Genomic DNA, 16,987 nt, shown 5'->3' on the forward strand with positions numbered 1-16,987 from the left:
TCCTTGGCTCCTCCTCTGTCAGGAAAGTGACACCACCATTACTTACTTTTTTTTTGCCCCGGTTGTTAATTTTATTACCACATATTCCTCCCAAGTGTCTATACCCATTGAATTAAAAATGGAACCCTGTTCTTCTGAGTCGGAGTTTTTTATTCTGGATAAGAATCGACAATTACAGTATGGGGGTTCTGAGAGATAGAAAGCTCATCATTATCTTGTGGGTTTATCTATATGTGACCAAGACCAAACATCATAGTGCCACTTGTAGGTATGGGACAGCTCTGTAAAGGATATAAGGATTAATAAGTACTGATTCCTTCTGACCTTCAAACATCAGAAGAGCTCTCTGCTTCTGTTTATCTCCAATTAGGATCCATGTGAGAAGTAAAAACAATAAGAAAATGGTTCACATCTTATAAGACACGTTGTCTAGACACTTTGTCTAAGCACCCACAGATCAGGCAGGGTCTGGAGTTTTCCCCAATAACAGAAACTAAAATGGCTAAGTGAGAGTATTGTTAATTACCTACTCAAGAATCTCTCATAATCTGCATAAGGGTAAAAGGTTTTTCTATCTCTCAACCTATCTGAAAAGAACTCCCAGTTGTTACATAAGGTCACACCCTGCTTTTATGTGCAAAGTGGCCCACTGTACATTGGGAGTGGATCAAGAGATAGGTGGGCAAGCCAAAAATTAAGCAAACTAGAAATGTCTGGCTGTAAAATTGAAGGTCAATTTGGGCAAACTGCCTGTAACTCCCAAGAAATCTAAACCACATGTTTTCACCCGAATTATAAACTATACATTGTTTTCCTTAAAAATCAAATATACCAGAGATAATTTGTTTTCCACCCCAGATTAGAAGCTGCACCTGTTTTTGCCTTGTGAGTCAGATCTACATCCTTCTGTATGTGGAAAATGTCTCTTGTCCTGTTGTAAGCCTTAAGTAACAGAAAATGCCTATGTACAGCCAAAGACTGTCTGTAGGATGTCCTCCAAACTTAGAACATTTGTAAGGGAATTTGTTAATGTTCACTGTAAACAATTGTGGCGCTCTAGATGTAATAGGAATTGTCTGGCACGGGGAAGGAGGGATGTTGAAAGATATAAACCAGGGTATGACTCTGGAACATTAAGAGAAATAGCTTAAAAGGGGGGGGTCCCAAATGACAGTATGGGCTAATAATAAAATGCAATCCTTAAAATGAATCAAACATAAAAAGCCTCCGTTAAGAAAAGGATTGAAGAAATTTGGTATACACCATTGCCTTCTAGTGGACACCGATGGAAGCAGCAGAGAAATGGATCAAGCTGAAATCTGTGTTCTCTCTTCGAATGTGTCCAAAAGGAAGCTCTGAAACTAGGGTACACAAAACTGAAGTCACCCTGTGTTCAAGAGAGTTGACTGAACCCAAGAAGAAGCTCCAGAATCCTAAGTGTGACTGACACCCACACCAGCCATGTGGAAAGGGCTCTCCCCCATCCCAGGCTTAAAAGGCTGAGAAGTGGTGAAATTTCATTGAGGAGATTGTATTTCCTCTTCTATTTCTTTAATATAAATACCTGTAGGTTATCTCGCTAAGGGTACACTCTGTAGTGAAACCTCGACTAACCATATTTTAGATTTTAACTCCTTTATAAATCCAAGCAAATTGGTCTAAGAGAGACTTAAAACAATAACTTTAAACAATTGCTTTTAATATTCTAAACTTGTCCCTACCCATTCAAACTGTACTAACCGCACTCTTCAAAGGGCCTTAAAGATGAATTCATCCTTGAAAGTTTGATAAAGGTGTTCGGTACTAAAGAATTGAGAAGCGATGATCGTAAGTAAATGTAAGAAATCTTGATAATTTCCATTGTTTCTTAATATAACTGCTGTGCCTCAACTCTAGTCTTTGATAACTGCTTACAAGACTGTATTGTGTGAAGTACAAACATAGAATATTGGTTGTGTCTACACTTGAGTAATGAACTGTTGATTGAGGGGAGGGATAGCTCAAGGGTTTGAGTGTTGGTTTGCTAAACCCAGCGTTGTGAGCCCAATTCTTAAGGGGGCCATTTACAGATCTGGGGCAAATATATATATAGTTGGGGATGGGTTCTGCTTTGAGCAGTGGGCTAGACTAGATGACCTCCTAAGGTCCATTCTAACCCTGATATTCTAGCTGAATTAATAAATTGTTTCTTAAGAATAAGTAAATGTCCTGATCTGAGAAATACTTTTCAAGTTAAAAGTTGGCATGGAAAGAACCCATTGTTAAAATTAGTAAGCTAACGCTCCTTGGATTCAATAACAAGGGGTTATACTATTAAATTCCATTCTGTATTGACTATAACACATATCCAATTAACAAACCTTGTATATGAGATTTCAGTTTTAAAATCTAACTGTCCCCTTGGCAAATTCATAAAAATTGACCCCCTTTCAGCTTACAGCTATTCCCAAAGCCAGATACTAGAGGTGGTTGAAAAAAGGATTTTTTTCTCTGAGACAATTTTTATTTTTCAGAGTAAATTGAAATACTGAAATATTTTGGCTAAAACCTGAAATATTTCAATTTAGAAATGCTGGTGCAGTGATTCATGGGAGTTGTGCATGCATCATGCTTCCAGTCTCCTCTGTAGGCCAAGACCTCTGATGAACCATGGTCTCACCTCATGGTGAGGGGAAGTAGTTGCATCATGGGAGATGTAGTCTGGACAGGAAATCCAGCCCAGAGAGGAAAATGGGGACATGAATCAACTAAACTACAGGTCCCAGGAGGCACTGCAGCAATATAGTGAAATTGAAAGATTTCTGATTAAGACCCAAATATTTTGTCTTTTGGGTGTTCAGTTTTTTGATGAAAAATTGAAAATTTCTGTGATATACAGATACTTTCTGTGGGAAATAGTTTATTTGGAAGTCCAATTTTCTGTTGAACAACAGTTTTGATGGAAAATTTTTGACCAGCCCTACTTGTTTGCCCTTGTCTATACAAGGACATTTCTTATTTCTTTTTCAGCAGTTGTGTAGCTACACTGCAACTACCAGTGATATAAACTGAGTGTTCACATGTCTCAGTATTTTTGTTATTGTATTATCTGATCCTGGTAAGAATGAACCCAGACTATAGGACAACTTGTGCCATTGGTAGCACTGGTGCATCTGTAATGTTGCTGTGAAACAGATAAGGAGTTTCTTACTGTACTGTAGATGCAACCTTTATGCTGATAACCTGTGTTAACAAATAATGCCCTCTTGGCTGTGATGACAGCTTTCTCCCAAAGGTAACTCAGAAACCATTATTTATGTGGTCATGAACAGGCAGAGTGTCTGAAGTGCAGATCCTCAGAAATATTTTGACTCCTAACATCCACTGATTTTTTTCAATGGAAACTGAAGGGTTTGGGCCTGAGGGCTTACAGGGTATTGTACAGGGTGGGCACAGCATTGGTTAGTGCTCTTTTAACTCTCCCTAAAGCTAGACAGAGATAGTGTTGGATGGACCAGTTGTGGTGTTTAGATGTTGCTTGAAATTATTAGAACCGGGAGCACTGGCTGTTGGGAGTCTGAAAGGACAGGAAACAGGAAGGATGGGGAAGGAGTTGAGGAGGCAGAGTGAGAGTTACAGAGGGTGCAGCAGCAGCTTGGTAAAGAGGTTTCCACTTTAAAAATAAAGTCCTGTTGAAGTTTGTTAGTACCTTGCCTGCTTGATACAAGACCAGTGCGGTCAACTGCAGATTGCACTGCCCGCTAAAAGTGCCCCAGAGTGTTTTAGTTGGAAGTACTTTTGCTTGGGATAAAAAGTCAGGGTCACAAGATAATTGCTCTGAATCATGTTATTTGAGGATTTGGCCCAGGATATTACCAGTGTCATGATCTTTGCCATTTGCATGCAGGTCAATTCACACCCCTAATGTGTACTGCAATAATGGACGAACAAAGTTGCCTAGTTAGACTTCAAGTCATCACTCAGATCTCTTTTAGGTAGGTAGCAGTCTATAAATCCCTGTTGGTGTTGCTGTTAAACCATCCTGAATCTCGTTTCCCAATCCCAATCCACGAACAGAAATTGCATTGTGCCGAAACGGATAAAACCATGGGTGTGACACAAGTCTTTAAATGCTTGTTCTGTTGGTAGCATAACAAACAGTTAATTTAAAAATATTAATTCCAATAAATCAAATAACTATTAAAAATGCAGCATTGAATACTGGGCTGCGCCTTAGAGAAATACATCTCACAGGGTAAATATTATGCAGGCAACTACCATAACCCCCGCATCCGCAGTGCAATAAGAAACAAACAGCACATGCAAAACTGGCGCACCTTGTCCCAACCCCAGTCCTGAAAACACTTATGCACATGCTTAATTTTAAGCATTCATGGGACTTCCTTAGGATGCAGGAAGAAAAGCAGCTGTTGGTAAAGGCAGAGAAGGAGAGCTGGATAAGGAGGGGGAAATTTGGTTGTGCAAGAGATAAAATTATTTAGCAAAACCAAAAATCTTTCCTCCTATTTATAGGAGGAAAGTTTTGTTTTTGTTGGAGTGCTGAGATCCCATCTATGCACCATTGTGAGTTGATGCACATTTCTGACATCATCAAAAAGTCCCAATCAGCCAATCAGAATACCACTCTGGACAATCTCTGCCCTGTTAAACATCTGTTGTGTCCCACTCCAGAGATGACTGCATTTCACAGGAAGGTAAAGGTTCTTATTTCTTCTAAAAGATGGTTGCATACCTGACTGGCTCCAAAGACTTTTCCTACCTTAAGAGAGATAATGGTTCAAGGCATTCCAATCATATCGGCTATCTGGGGAAAAAAAGATGCTAGGCTTCTTGTAGATAGTACCAGAGACTTCTGCTGTGAAGGGAAAGGACTGGAGAAGTCAGAATAAACTCTGTACAGAGATGGGGACAGAAAGGTTAGCAGGAGATGGGAGAGGGAATTGAGTCAGGTCCAGCACTTGGGAGTGGAGTGGAGTGCAGGATGAGAGGGAATGCCATGGCAAGGACATGGCACTATGTTGGGAACCAACCAAAAAGAACTGTTTGTAATGGTAATGAAAATGGCCCATTCCCAGCAATTGACAAGGAGATGTGAGGAACTGTGTGTGTGTGTGTGGGCGGGGGGAAATAAACATGGGGAAATAGTTTTACTTTGTGTAATGGCCCATCCGCTCCTAGTCTTTATTCAAGCTTAATTTGATGGTGTCCAATTTGCAAATTAATTCCAATTCAGCAGTCTCTCATTGGAGTCTGTTTTTGAAGTTTTTTTGTTGTAATATCGCGACTTTTAGGTCCAATGCACATTGGAAAAAATATCCCCAACTATACATACAACATGATGGGGGCTAATTTAGCTACAACGAGTCAGGAAAAAGATCTTGGAGTCATTGTGAATAGTTCTCTGAAGATGTCCACGCAGTGTGCAGAGGCGGTCAAAAAAGCAAACAGGATGTTAGGAATAATTAAAAAGGGGATAGAGAATAAGACTGAGAATATATTATTGCCCTTATATAAATCCATGGTACACCCACATCTCGAATACTGTGTACAGATGTGGTCTCCTCCCTTCAAAAAAGATATTCTAGCACTAGAAAAGGTTCAGAAAAGGGCAACTAAAATGATTAGGGGTTTAGAGAGGGTCCCATACGAGGAAAGATTAAAGAGGCTAGGACTCTTCAGCTTGGAAAAGAGAAGACTAAGGGGGGATATGATAGAGGTATATAAAATCATGAGTGATGTTGAGAAAGTGGATAAGGAAAAGTTATTTACTTATTCCCATAATACAAGAACTAGGGGTCACCAAATGAAATTGATAGGCAGCAGGTTTAAAACAAATAAAAGGAAGTTCTTCATGCAGCGCACAGTCAACTTGTGGAAATCCTTACCTGAGGAGGTTGTGAAGGCTAGGACTATAACATTGTTTAAAAGGGGTCTGGATAAATTCATGGTGGCTAAGTCCATAAATGGCTATTAGCTAGGATGGGTAAGAATGGTGTTCCTAGCCTCTGTTTGTCAGAGGATGGAGATGGATGGCAGGAGAGAGATCACTTGATCATTGCCTGTTAGGTTCACTTCCTCTGGGGCACCTGGCATTGGCCACTGTCGGTAGACAGATACTGGGCTAGATGGACCTTTGGTCTGACCCGGTACGGCCATTCTTATGTTCTTATGTAATCGAGTGGCCAGGGAGATTGAAGTGTTCTCCAACTTGTTTTTGAATGTTATAATTCTTGACGTCTGATTTGTGTCCATTTATTCTTTTATGTAGAGACTGTCCGGTTTGGCCAATGTACATGGCAGAGGGGCATTGCTGGCACATGATGGCATATATCACATTGGTAGATGTGCAGGTGAACGAGCCCCTCCTGGTGTGGCTGATGTGATTATATCCTATGATGGTATCCCCTGAATAGATATGTGGACAGAGCTGGCAACGGGCTTTGTTGCAAGGATAGGTTCCTGGGTTAGTGTTTTTGTTGTGTGGTGTGTGGTTGCTGGTGAGTATTTGCTTCAGGTTTGGGGGTTGTCTGCAAGGACTGGCCTGTCTCCCAAGATCTGTGAGAGTGATGGATTGTCCTTCAGGATAGGTTGTAGATCCTTGATGATGCGCTGGAGAGGTTTTAGTTGGGAGCTGTAGGTGATGGCTAGTGGCGTTCTGTTACTTTCTTTGTTGGGCCTGTCCTATAGTAGGTGACTTCTGGGTACTCTTCTGGCTCTGTCAATCTGTTTCTTCACTTCAGCAGGTGGGTTTTGTAGTTGTAAGAACGCTTGATAGAGATCTTGTAGGTGTTTGTCTCTGTCTGAGGGATTGGAGCAAATGAGATTGTATCGTAGAGCTTGGCAGTAGATTTGGAGAAACACTGAAAAACCACAGAGATGGAGTGAGCCTTGACAAAAGGGCAGGACCCAGATGCCTAGAGACAGGCCAAGTCAGAAGAAGTCGAGGAAAACAGGAAGGAGTCTGAGCGAATAAACCCAAGTAGTGTAACCCCCCCCTGAAATAGTGGTAGAGGGCTATTGGAAACCCAGAGACAATGGGTGTAAGGGCTGCAGGGCCCAGAGTCAGGGGCTGAAGACCTGATGCAAGGTCACTGGGACTCTCTGTTACCCTTGAAGGAGAGGGGGAGCGTAAGCTGAAGGGCACAGTCATGAGAAGCAGCAGATTACAGCACAGCCAGAGCCCAGCCATGGTGAGGTTTTCCAGCTGGTGAGTTTCAACTCCATTCTGGCTGCCAGTTCTGTCCAACATCACCCCTCCTGACATCAGGCAACATGTAGAATCTTCTCCTTAAGGTGCAAGACATGCACCTGTTTAAAGATGTGTTTACTCCACTGAGCCGCTGTCACAGCACAAGACACCTGGTTTGGTCAGTTCATTTAAGGAACATCAATGTCACCTCCAGGTGGTGTGCTAGGTGGGAAGAATATTCTTCAGTCATAGCTAATGCCTATCTTGTGATCGATCCAACAGTCTAGCCCCATGGTTTTGACCTTCCATGCCCATCACTGGCTAATGCTCAGTCACTTCAGATGTGGAGTGATGAGATGTGGTGCTAATGACTATAGATGGGATCTTTGTAACTCCCTGCTTTGCTGACGCGAAGAGTTAGAAGATGTAGGCCACATGTTTGGAGGGTGCACCCATTAGCAAGGGCTGCTTGGTTCCCTTGTGGATTGCACAATGCCCTCTCCTCAGCTGTTGACTCAGACCAGGGGTCGGCAACCTACAGCATGCGTGCCGCCTTTGGCACACGAGCAGCTCAGCCCACCGCCGCTCTGGGGTTCCTGCTGCTGGCCCCTTGCCAGCTGGGGTCCCACTCAGCACCCGCTGCTGGCCTGGGGGAAGGAATCCCAGGCTGGCAGTAGGCTGAGCCCCCAGCTGGCAGGAGCCGGCAGCCGAAACCCCAGACCAGTGGCAGGCTGGGCCACTCAGCCCGCTGTCGCTCTGGGGTTCTGGCTGCTGGCCTCTTGCCAGCGGGGTCCCCTCCGCAGCCCCACTCACCTTGCTTCCAGTTGGAGTTCCAGCGCAGGCCCCCTGCCAGCCAGGGTCCAGGCTTCGCCCTGCTCAGCCCTAACAGCCGCCAGCTCCACTCACCTCAGCTGCCGATCTGGGGTTCCAGCCGGTTATCAACTGATCACTCAGAAGCCTGTGTGCAGCTTAAAGTATCTAAATAGGTGACACCAGACTTTGGAAAACTCAGCAAGGAAAAGCCAGGGCAAAGATCACACTAAACTAATAAGATCTGCATTTTAATTTAATTTTAAATAAAGCTTCTGAAACATTTTGAAAACCTTGTTTACTTTACATATAACAGTAGTTTGGTTATATATTATAGACTTATAGCGAGACCTTCTAAAAAAAGTTCAAATGTATTACCGGCACGTGAAGCCTTCAATTAGAGTATATACATGAAGACTCGGCACACCACTGCTGAAAGGTTGCCGACCCCTGAGTTAGACTAACATGCATGACTTCACGGCCTATGTAAATGCAATTGCAATATAGATATATATATATTCAAATGTTGAAAGCAAAATAAAAAATAATACACAGTATGACAAAGTTTGGGTTACTTATAAAATGTTTCCAGAACAGTTTGTCCCTGTAGAATATTCTTAGAGGTTAAAGACAGGAGTAGAATGGGCCAGAACAGCAGCTGGTGTAAATCAATACAGTTCAGTGGATTTACACCAGCTAAAGACTTGGTCCAATATTTCAGATGTTGTCAGGAGTTGTTGTAGGTGCTGTTAGGGGACTGATTAGTTAGAAATGAATGGATCAGATTTTTAAAGGCTTTTTAGTTTTCTGGAAGTACTATAGTTTTGTCTTCATGTGATGGGTTTGCTTCTCATCTTACATATTTTACATACAGTAAATGGCTGCCTGGGGAGAGAATTTGCCTGTGTGTGAGATAAATTTACTTTCCCCTTAATATAAATTAAGTAAAAAAGAAGAAACATTTATTTTGTTTTCATAAGATCTCTTGTTTTGAATGAAATTCACCCTGCCATGATTCCTGTGCTACACTTAAGTTTAGAGCTGGGTGAAATTTCTCCCCTGGACCTTTATTCACTGAAAAAGGAAGATTCCACACTCTGAAATATTTCGTAGACTTGTGTCAATTTTGCTGAACTGTTCTGGTGCAGAAAACCTGAAAACCAAAAATTCCGAAAAAAATCGAAATGTTTTATTCTCACATTTTTTGCACAAAACATTTTGATAGTTGATTCAAGAGGACTTTTTGTTTGGAAATATACTTCAGTGTTATTGAAAAGATTTTTTAAAAGTTAAAAAACCTTGAAAACAAAACACAACATTTTGTCTGACCCAAAATAAATTTTCTTTTCTTTTCTTTTCTTTTTTTTTGGTTTACTGAAATTTTTTTTAAATGGTTTTGGTCGACCAGAAAAGATTTCTTTTCCAATTATTCAGGATGCTCCTTGAAATGAAAAAGTGAGTTATTGGCACAGCTCTCTGTAAGTGGTGCGTAGGCCTTTTGTTGTCTCTCTGCCCTGGGTGAATTTCATCCTCCTTCGAAGCTGAATTGTCTGTGTCTGTGCAGCACACTGTTCTGCCAGCATCAAGAAGTTACTGTGTTCGCTGCAGCAGCGGCTCCAGGCACCAGCGCTCCAAGTGCATGCCTGGGGTGGCAAGCCGCGAGGGATGCCCTGCCAGTCCCTGTGAGGGTGGCAGTCAGGCAGCCTTCGGTGGCTTGCCTTTGGGAGGTCCACCGGTGCCGCAGATTCGGTGGCAATTCGGCGGCAGGTAAGCCACTGAATCCACAGGACTGGGGACCTCTCGCAGGCAAGCCGCCGAAGGCAGCCTGCCTGCCGTGCTTGGAGCAGCAAAAAAGCTAGAGCCGCCCCTGGTTTGCTGAACCAAACCTATCCCTGCTGTAACTCCATTGAAGTACACGGAGTTCCACCAGAGCTGAATTTAGCTTGCTGTCCATATTCTCTGGGCAGCGGGCTGGGTGTTTTCATTTCATACATCATTCCCGCTCTGCTGTAGTGAGTCTACAAAGCCCAGTTGTTCTTCCTCTCAGCACCAACTGAACCAAATAAATGAGTTTTTGTTTCTTTCTAAAGTGAGAAGTGATCTGAATGGAGATCTGGGTGCATCAATAGGTGTGTTTCATCTCTCTTGTGGGTTCTTTCTATGGGGAGTACTATGTGTGTGGCTCTGAACAGCGGGTTGAGGAGGGATTTGCTTATTTTACAATAGTAATGTCTGAATACACCATTATGCTATTATGATGATCACATAACAAGGATATTGCTGCATATTGAAGGCCAGATTTGAGCCCAGTGTTAGGAGTTTGTGGAGGCTATTTTTATAGTCACTTACACAGTAGCTGAGATACGTGGCATGAAAGAGGGAGATTTTCAGGGGACTTAGAAGCACAAGCCTCACTGAATGTCAGTGGTATTTGTGGGTGCGGTTTTCAAAAACACTGAAGTGACTCAGAGCACAAAGCCCACCTTTGTTCTCCATGGAACTTGTGCTCCTGAAGCTCTTAGGTGCTTTGAAAAATCTCCTACTGAATGAAGAGAGAATTTCAGACCAAAGTGCAGGAAAGGTTAACATAAAATGTAATAAATAAATAAATCTAGGATCCTTAAGGTTATTGGGGTGGGGGGACGGGGGGCAGTGAGTAACTTGCACAGCTTGCTGTAGCTAAATGGATTTCTTCATTGTCGATAAATATGCCAGTGACACTTTCGATATAAACAAGGACTTCAGAATCTCCTAAATTCTACGATGAGAAGGAGATGATAGGTTCTACCCCTGAATTTAAATTAAACTTACCAACCACTGTACTAGGTGATCATTTCAAAACCTTGCTGATCCGTCATTTTTGTGGCTTATTTATTTTTAATTTCTGCAGATATTTGAGGGGATTGATTGCTATTAAGAAGCTTCATTGCATTATTTTAGGAGCAGCCTCATTAGCTTCAGAAGCAGGCATAATTCAAAATCTGTGCATGAAGGAAAAAGGTGACCTTACTTCCCGAATGACAAAGAAATAGTGAAGGAACTAAATCTCACAGCATCAACAATTCAACGTAGTTTGATGATAACAGTCTCTGCTAAAAACAAAACAAAACAAAAGTACCCATAGCATAGTCTGTATGGACATCTGGGTACCATAGGTTTTCAAGTGATCATGTATTAAATTCAGTTATGTTTTCATTGATTGAAAGACACCTTGTGTTTTCATTGGCATTTTCTTTGCATTTGTAGGAACTACAGAAGTGGTAAATGCAACAAAACGCTGAAGTGACTGTGATGTTTCTTAGTACAGAATAAGAGCCTGATTCATCGGAGTGCTCAAGAAATAGATGAATAGACTTTAAAGTCAGAAAGGACCACTATTTCATCCATGGAATTTCATGGATGGAATTATTCTTCTCTGCTGCCTAAGTGGAAGAAAGCAGGACTAAATATCTGGAAGCATGGTACCTTTACTGCTCCTCTGATACAAACCCTTCAACTGTGAACAGTTTGGTGGGCCAAGTTTACCTATGCCTGTGTAAATAATGGCACATGTAAGTTGCAAATGTGAGCATTCATGTTCACATTTCTGTCTGGCAAGAGAACAAAAGACAGTTCCTCTCACCAGATTATTTCTGTTGGAAGCAGGATAAATCTACATGGGCGAAGGCCCTTGGGCCAGTGCATCACCATAAGGAGTATATGAAGAACATAGGACCCTGAGTTTGGAAATTGAAAAGTGGCCAACTCCTTACAAGGCAACCCTTACAGGAGTGAAAGAAATTTTGTTTGCAAACCATGCATCCCATCTCCATCTCACTGGGGCTGCCTCTCTCTGGCTCCACCTCTGTTCTTGTTGGCTTGAGCATTGTCAATGCTATGAGCACTATAGCAGCATACCTACGTTGCCATAGCCAGGCCAGAAAAGCCCTATAGTGTAGACGCAGCCTACTGCAACAGAAGGGTCTTTTCCATGTCTGTAGGAACAGTACCTCCCTGAGTGATGGTAGCTAGGTCGACAGAAACACTCTTCCATTGACCTACGTGTGTCTACACTTGAGGTTAGGTTTGCATAGGTACCATGTTCAGGGGTGTGGATTTTTCATACACTTGAGCCCTGTAGTTATGTCGACCTGAATTTTAAGTGCAGATGAGGCCTTTGTCTGCATCTGTTCTTCAGGCCTGCCATTGGCTTCCAATAGAGCTGGCTGAAATGTTTTCATTGAAAATAAGGGAGTGAAGGATTTGCAGGCAGCTCTGCTGGTTGTAATAGGGCTGTAGGCTGCTGGTCATATACTTCATTCTTGTCTAGGATTCATCAGCAGGCATGCTCCACCTGCGTAACCGGAAACGCCTGCAGGGGATGTCATGTTCCTTGGTGCCCTGTCTGAAATGGAGGTGTTATGCACTGACTACAGCATAGGGCTAAAATACACAACAGAGCGCTGGACTGCAGAAGGGATTGGATCTTGAGTCCCTTCCCAAAAACCAGAGCCATCCAATCCTCCAAAGAATCCATTTGTTAAAATAGCATGAGAACAACTAACTAGCTAAAAGTTCCATTGTTGCACGTAGTGTAGTTGTAGCTATGTTGGTCCCAGGATATTAGAGAGACAAGGTGGGTGAAGTAATATCTTTTGGTCCAATAAAAAATATTACCTCAGCCACTTTGTCTAGCTAAAATTTCCTCTGCCATAGACTTGTTCTTGACCAGGTCTGCTATTTGCACTTACTTTGTATTGATAAGATGGTTAGGTAGTCATTGCTTTAAGTAAGAATTCTCTTGAAAAATGTGGTTTTGTTCTATCAGCTGGAAAGGATTAAATCATGAACTGTGTTGGGAATTAACCTCCAAGGAAAGGACAAATCCATTAGGAATGTAACCAGATGGAAATAAATTAATGCCAGTCAAATTTACAAGGATTACGTTACCGGCAACCAGGTCTGAGTCCACTGAAATGACCAGTTTCTTTTTTCTGTTTTGGGGTTGAGTTAAGAGCTCTCACTTCTCTGCCACTGGGCTTGTAAAATCTAAAATCCCTGCCCAGTAAAACTGCATGGGTTTTATGGCCTTCCCAGCATTGCTGTGTAAAAGAACTGGGGCAGAGATGCGGGAAGAAAGAGAAAACTTACGAAAAAGGAAGAGGCTAATTACAGAAAATAGACTTAATTTAGAAGCCACAGGTGCCTCTTTTATAAGCTTTTGGTGAGCTTTTGCCCACAGTAAATTTATACAACCTTGAATAAACTGTAGATCTGTTTGCTGTGGCCTGCTCTAAATAGGGAGCTTACAACACTATTCTGTTTACAGCGAGGAGTCTATATGATGTCATAAAACTAACAAGCCCCATGAAATTCCATTTCTGCTGTGAAAAACTATTGCTTCGGATTCATTGTTTTTCTAGATCTGTATAAAATGGTAATTACAGGTTTGCCAAGATCCTTTGTGGCTCCATCGCTTTAGTTTTAAGAAGGCATGTGAGGAGGTTTAAATCTTTCAGCTTTACACTGCCTTCTTTCTTTCCAGTCGTGTATTTCAGGTCTCATTCAAAGGCTGACACTCATTATCATGATTTCTTTTCAAAGGCCCTGGCCAAACCTATTCCAGGAAGATGATTTCATTGAAGTGAATGAGGTGGTGATCAAACTGAGCAGTCTAAATTGAATGAAGGGTGACCCATTTACCCCTGCTGGTTGAAAGGGAGTCACTTACCTCTCCTTTGCCTCAATGAGCATTTTAAAAAAAAAAATCAAAGCAAAACACCAGAGCAGGAATTCAGACAATGGGCTCTAGAAATAAGAACTGATTGTATTTGATGGAGATGACGAACAGCATGTGAGCAATGTGGTGTCACATTTAGAACAGTGAAATGGTAGTCAAGACGTCTATATATTCTGTTCCAGCTTCTGCCACTGACTCACATTTGTGACCCTGAGAAAATCACTGAGGCCTAAGTTTTCAAAAATTTCCACTCATTTTGGGTGCAGTAGTGTACAAGTGTCCATCTTGAGACAACTAGGGCTTGATTTTTCAGAGGTGAGAAATACCCAGAGCTCCCAATTTAGTTCAGTTGGAGTCACATGTGTTTATTGTCACCAGCAGTTCAGTGTGCAGTATGTGTCAACATCTCTGCCAAGCCCACAGAGGATATGGTCTGCTAAAGCTCTTCGCTTGTGAGCCTGGCTGTTCAGCTCATACCAGTAGCTCTAGAGATCCTCAATTTAATCCCCAGCATTGATGGTTGTCTCATTAACCACTTTGTGGTTCAAGCCCATCTCTAATGATTAATAATCTATTGCCATGTGTAGCGGGGTGACGACTCACCCTGCGGCGCCTCCCGCTGGTCGTCCAAGGAATTAGCTCTCCAGGCTTTGGAGCGCCCTCTGCAGGCCTGAGTCTCGTCTGTCATAGACTCATAGACTTTAAGGTCAGAAGGGACCATTATGATCATCTAGTCTGACCTCCTGCACAATGCAGGCCACAAAATCTCACCCACACACTCCTGTATCAAACCTGTGTCTGAGCCATTGAAGTCCTCAAATCATGGTTTAAAGACTTCAAGGTGCAGAGACTCTTCCAGCAAGTGACCCGTGCCCCACGCTGCAGAGGAAGACGAAAAACCTCTAGGGCCTCTGCCAATCTGCCCTGGAGGAAAATTCCTTCCCGACCCCAAATATGGTGATCAGCTAAACCCTGAGCATGTGGGCAAGACTCACCAGCCAGACACCCAGGAAAGAATTCTCTGTAGTAACTCAGATCCCACCCCACCCTGTCGCTGGCCCTGTGTCCCTCTCGGACCCTGGTGCCCCTATCCTCACCTCACCTCAGTCTTGGGCTACTGCCAGTCACCATCTTGCCCCTGCTCCCTGGGGCAGACTGCAGTGTACAAGCCACTCATCATTGGAAGGAGGGTTTGGACCTGCTGCCTCTGCCTACCCTTGGGCTGCACCTCTGCAACCCCAGTACCCCTTCCGTCCTTTGTCAAGGCCTGCAGCCTGGGGCTTTCCAGGTGGGAGCTCCCCGGCTCCTCTGGCCTTTACCCAGCCCTGCTCCACTCCAGGTGCCCGCCTCAGCTCCCAGTGGCCAGGCCCGTCTCTCTCTACTGCTAGAGAAAGACTTTCTGAGTTCCATCCTAGCAGCCCCTTTAGAGGGCCAGCTGTGGCCTGATTGGAGCGTGGCCCAGCTGTGGCTGCTTCCCCAGTCAGCCCAGGCTTACTGGTTCCTCGCCACAGCCCTCTTGCAGGGCTGTTTTAAGCCCTTCAGGGCAGGAGCGGGTGACCACCCTGCTATACCATGACTATTGCTTGGCTGGATCAAGAGCAGGCAGAGACAGTTCCCAGGCACTATTATGCATCTGAAGAACATCCTTCAGCATGGTGATAAGAGCTCCTCCCAACTCCCCATTAGCTTGCTAGCAGTACTATAGCTAGTGTATAGCTAGCTCCAGTGTATCATGAAGGTTTTGCATGCAGGAAGGTTGTTCCCATAGATAGCCCAGGTGATGGTGACTAACATCTCTCACACGTGGGCACCCAAGAACTGAGGGACTCATAATCAGTGGATGTTTTGAAAATGTGCATCTTAACCTCTGTGTCTCAGTTTAACCACCTGCAAAGTGGGGATAGCAACACCTGCATAGCATGGGTGTTCTGAGCCTTCCTTTAATTAATCCTTGAGATTCCTGAGTGCAAGGTTCTGTACAAGTTTCAATGCAAATACAAGGAGTATGGGAAATAAACAAGAAGAACTGGAAGTATTAGTACATAAACTAAAGTATGACTTCACTGGCATCACAGAGGCTTGGTGGGATAAGTCTCATGACTGGAATTTTGGTACAATGTTCAGGAATGATTGGCAGTAAAGAGAGTTCAGAAGTTGCACTGTATACACACACTTGTTCTGAGGTCCAGAAGGAGGTGAGAGGCAGATCAGTTGAAAGTCTGTGTGAAGAAGAAAGGGGGAAAAATATGGGTGATGTCATGGTAGGGTCTACTATATACCACCAAATCAGGAAGAGGTGGAAGATGAGACATTTCTAGAAATAACAGCTAGATCCAAAACACAAGACCTTGTAATGATGGGGGACTTTAACTACTCAGACATCTGTTGGAAAAGCAATACAGCAAAACACAGTATTTCTAATAAGTTCTTGCAACGTATTGGGGACAGCTGTCTGTTTCAGAAAGTGGAGGTAATAAACTGGGAGACAGCCATTTTAGGCTTGATTCTGATCAACAGGGAGGAATTGGTAACGAATCGGAAGGTGAAAGGCAGTTTGGGTGAAAGCGGTCATGAAATGATCACTTTCATGATTCCTAAGGAAAGGAAGGAGCGAGAGCAGCAGAATAAAGACAAATGATGTGAAAAAAGTAAACTTTAATTCCAAGAACTGGTAAGTAAGGTCCCATGGGAAGAAAATCTAAGGGAAAAAGTAGTTCAGGAGAGCTGGCAGTTTCCCAGGGAGAAAATATTAAAGACCCAGCACCAAACTTTCCAATATGAAGGAAAGATCGACCTCTTACTATTAATCTTATAAAAGCAGCAAAGAGTCCTGTGGCACCTTATAGACTAACAGACATAATGGAGCATGAGCTTTCGTAGGTGAATACCCACTTCGTTGGATGCACGCAGGACTCTTTGCTGCTTTTACAGATCCAGACTAACACGGCTTCCCCTCTGATATTAATCCTATATGGCTCTTGAATAACCTGAAAATCAAAAAGGAATTCTACAAAACGTGGAAACAGCAAAATTGCTAAAGATGAGTACAAAACAGTACCACAAGCATGTAGGGACAAAATCAGAAAGGCTAAGGCACAAAATGCTTTGCACCTAGCAAGGGACATAATAGGCAAGAAGAAGATCTTTAAATACATTAGCAGCAAGAGAAAGATGAAGGAAAGTGTAGGTCTACTTTGTGGGGAAGGAGAGCTAATAACTGATGACCTCAAGAAAACTGAGGTGTTTAATGCAAGCCAAAATAAGGAAAG

At 43.0% G+C, this 16,987-nt stretch overlaps 1 long non-coding RNA gene across 1 annotated transcript in view; it reads left to right on the forward strand.

The window, feature by feature from the left end:
• LOC120406695 overlaps positions 1-13,038 on the forward strand; it is a 71,153-nt gene extending 58,115 nt beyond the window's left edge. The window contains exon 5 of the long non-coding RNA XR_005599488.1: positions 11,246-13,038. This is a non-coding gene — a long non-coding RNA (uncharacterized LOC120406695). The remainder of the gene's footprint in view (positions 1-11,245) is intronic.
• Positions 13,039-16,987: the final 3,949 nt, after the last annotated feature.

This window comes from Mauremys reevesii, linkage group 5 (genome assembly GCF_016161935.1).
Source record: "Mauremys reevesii isolate NIE-2019 linkage group 5, ASM1616193v1, whole genome shotgun sequence".
Classification (NCBI taxonomy): Eukaryota; Metazoa; Chordata; order Testudines; family Geoemydidae; genus Mauremys; species Mauremys reevesii.